A 4015-nucleotide genomic window follows, 5' to 3' on the forward strand; every position below is an offset into this window, starting at 1 on the left:
AAATTAAAATTCGAAAATTTTTTCTAAAGCCTCCAGGGGACTTCGTTTTCGCACGAAAAAATTTTATGTGCCCTTATTGCATCCGGACCCACAATTGTATACATTAACTGTTAGGATTTTCCTGCTCTTTTTTTATTTTCCAATGACATATGAATCGCTTTTGTAAAATTAACCCTTATATAAAAAAGCAACACCCTTAATGAAAACACGTATTGGAAAAAGTAGTTATCTACATAGATGGAACTTACTTATAAAATATTAAAATGTTACTTTCAAGCATAATTATTGCTCACCCCTAATCTTTACAAAAATAAGCCTCTGGGGATGCTGGGCATCTACATTTACGTTCTGTACATAATTTTCACATAATATCAAGTCGCCAATTTATTATCTCCTTCAAATACAGGGTCGTGGTGTTTCTGCTATTAAATATTCAAGAATCGAACTTGTGAAAATTTGATTTTATTAAGTTAATTCGGTTTCTTGATTTTTCCTGCGGGTTAACATGGTAAGGAATTATGTTCCAACTGCCCCAAGAAACCACCCCTAACGTGAAATATGACTTAGTTTGATGAGAAGGTCTTTGAGAATCTTTCCGACTCTGCAACTATAAAAACTTCTCAAATTTCGAACATATCTAGGTATATCAGTCACCTGGGTTTTCGACAGACCCGACGCACTGAGGTATGAAATTCTAGCATCCGCAAAAAATACCCTTGTCGCAAAATTGGTCTGAATCTGATTGGTAGTAGAATATGTACATTTTTGGACACATACATTAGTGAAACCCATATAAATTCGACCTTATCCAGGTAGATCGGTCACATGATTTTTTTATCGACTCAATGTTGTAAGGATTCAAGTTTTAGTATCCCCATAAAACTAGCCTTATCACAAAATTCGTCTGATTTTGATCAGTGGTACACTATGTACATTTCTGAACAACTGCACAAGGGAAACCCATACAAGTTCAACGTTATCCAGGTAGATCGTTCGCTTGATTTTTTTATCAACTCAATACTGTAAATGATCAAGTTTTATTAAGCCTAAAAACTGCCCTTATCGTGAAGTTAATCTTAATTTTATTGTTATTATATGACAATTTTGTACAAAACGGAATGCATTTTTTTTCGAATGTGATTTGGGCAAATGGTTCTCATAGATAAAAGATCAAAGATAAAACACAGATAAAAGCCAAAATGTATTTTAAAACATACATGTAGATCCCCAGCATCCCTGTTCACAAAAGTGGTTTTTAGGATTTTAAAATTATTTCAACTTATATTTAAAAATAGTTTTAATAACTATATGAAAAAATTAACACACCTAGACTGAAAAATAACTTTGATGAGAAATAATTATGATTAAAAATATCATGTTACTATTTTATAAGTAAGTTCCACCTATGTAGATATTGACTTTGTTCAATACATTTTTTTATTTCAGGGTGTTTCTTTTTATAGAACGGTTAATTTTACAAAAGCGATTTATATGGCATTGGAAAATAAAGAAAGAATACAAAAATTAGGAGCACAAAAATCCCAGAATTTAATGTATACAATTTTTGGCACCAGTCTGCATCAGTCATAACTTTACTCCTTAGTTATGCTTTAAAAATACCGTGTTAATATTTTATGAGTGTTTTCCATTTACATAGTTTCCTTTTTTAAAATAAGTTGTTGCAGCAAAGAGGGTTGCTTTTTAAAATAAGGGTTGATTTTACAAAAGTGTTTATATCACATTGAAAAGCAAAAAAAAAATAGAAAAAAATGTAGCCTAGTCATTTTTTTAATACTTTTTTTTATCACAGGGGGTAATTTTTTAAAATAAGGTTGAATTTTACAAAAGCGATTCATAGCCCATCCCTCCATTAAATGTCTCATTGATCCATATAGACCTTCTATAAGTATCTAATTGTTCCTAATGGTTTCTATTGGTAGTGCCACTTAGAGAAAATTTGCCACATACAAAATCTACAAGTATCTATTTGGATTTCTTTGTGATGTATTCTATATGGATTTCCTATTAGAATTTGAGATGGTTTGTGAATACAATTCCAAGAGCGTCCCTTTTGTTATAAGTATTTATATGGATATCCATACAGGATTTTCCTGTCGACACACTAAGTCCCTAAGCATCTACATGGATTTATATGAATGCTCCTAACATGTAATCTATATGGAATTGCAAAGAAGATTCGAAGCGGTTTCTGAATCGATATACAAATAAGATTTTTTTAACATTGCGCTATCTCCCTACTTCTATATGGTTTTATATGTATTCTCCTGACATGTAATCTATATGAAATTGCAAACAGGATTTTAACTGATTTCTATATGGATTTTATAAGTAGGACCTTTCTGACGACGCACTCATTACCTACTTCTATATGGATCTATATGGGTGAAAAGGGAAAGGAAAAGGGAGAAAAATAAAAAGGGAAAGAGAAGAATAGGAAAAAGAAGAAGGGTAAAGGGAACCATCCCCCTTGCCTTTTTCTTTCCCCTTTACCAATTCCCTTCACAGTTTTCCTTTCCCCTTTCCACTTGCCGCTTTTAACCCTTTCCGTCTTTATTCTCCTATTCCTCTTTTGCGTTTCCACTTTCCGTTTACACCATTTTCACTTTCCCCTTATCTTTATTTCACCGTTCCCTCTACTTTTTTCCTATTCTCCACGTTCTCTTTTTATTTTCCCCATTTTCGCTTTTTCCTTTCCCTTTTCTTCCTTCCCAGTTTCTCATTTTTTTCTTCCCTCGTCCTTTCCCCCATTCCATTTTGCTGTTTCTCGTTCCCGTTTAACATCTCCCTTCTAAGCTTTCCCTTTTCATCCTTTCCCCGTTTCTTTAAACCTTTTTTCTATTTTCCCTCTTTCCCCTTTTCTTGTCGTCTTTCAATTTTCACCCTTTCTCCTTTTCCCTTTTGGAAAAACGGACAGGGGGAAATGGAAAAATGGGTGAAAGGAACGGGAAAAGGTTGGAAAGGGAAAGATTAAAACGGGAAAAGGAAACAGAAAAAGGTAATAAGGAAAAGGAGAAAATGAGACACCGGAAAGTGTGCAAAGGGAGAGGAAAAGGGGGAGAGACAAATAAAAGGGAAAAGAGTATAGGAAAAAGAACAAGGTTAAAGGGAACGGGGAAATAGAAGAAGGGGGAAGGCGAAGGTGTGAAAAGGGAAAGCGGTTAAGGATAATGGGGAAATGGAGAAATAAGTAAAGAGGAAGGGGAAAAGAAAAAGGTGTATTGGATTAGGAAAGGGGGAAAAAAATTCAAGGGGATGAGAAAGGGGTAAAGGGAAAGGGAAATAAGAAAGGGGAAAGTAAAATTGTGAAAGATATAACTAAGAGAGACACAGAGCGACCTCAGGGGCTATTTTGTTTCTGGCGTCCATTTGCCTTCGCGTTCCGTGCGGTGAACCGGCAGTAAATGGAGGTTTCTGGACGGGAGAAAGACTGAATATTTCGCAGAAGTTGTGTATTAAAAATATATATACCCATATTTGAATTATAGTACTCGGATACGCGCAGATACGCGGAACAAAAGAAAAAGTGTTTGTAGATGATATAACAAATTTCGACCCTAATAATAAGAAATCAAAATATTTCAATGTTAAGTGTTTCGATGAAAACTGGAAGGAGGCATACTTCTTTCTCGTAAATTGTAAGTACATAGCTACAATGCGCAGTGTTATAATAATATAATTGCTGTATCCATATATGTATTTTAATAGCAAAACTTGGAAATTTTTGGAAATAATGTAACTATTTCATTTTTAGTTGAAAATTTATATATATATGGAAAAATGCAGAAGGCGGTTGTCCTTGGGTCGCTTCGTGTTCTTAGGGTGCACGAGGCTTTTGCTGGATCGTCGTACTGATTCCTTTACAGACTGTAACCACCTATCTCACGGTTGTGAGACGTGGTTGTAGCTGAAATTTTACCGGGATTTCGCTGGAAGCGGGTGCAATTTTTCAGATTAGCACTGAAATTAGCAATCTGCAATTAGCAGATTAGCAGCA

At 34.5% G+C, this 4015-nt stretch overlaps 1 protein-coding gene across 4 annotated transcripts in view; it reads right to left on the minus strand.

Moving 5' to 3' along the window:
• The window catches only part of LOC117181516, a 146247-nt gene that overhangs the window by 141077 nt on the left and 1155 nt on the right, over positions 1–4015 (minus strand). The gene's annotated exons all lie outside the window — the stretch shown is intronic.

The sequence above is a fragment of the Belonocnema kinseyi genome, chromosome 10 (assembly GCF_010883055.1).
Source record: "Belonocnema kinseyi isolate 2016_QV_RU_SX_M_011 chromosome 10, B_treatae_v1, whole genome shotgun sequence".
Taxonomy (NCBI): domain Eukaryota; kingdom Metazoa; phylum Arthropoda; class Insecta; order Hymenoptera; family Cynipidae; genus Belonocnema; species Belonocnema kinseyi.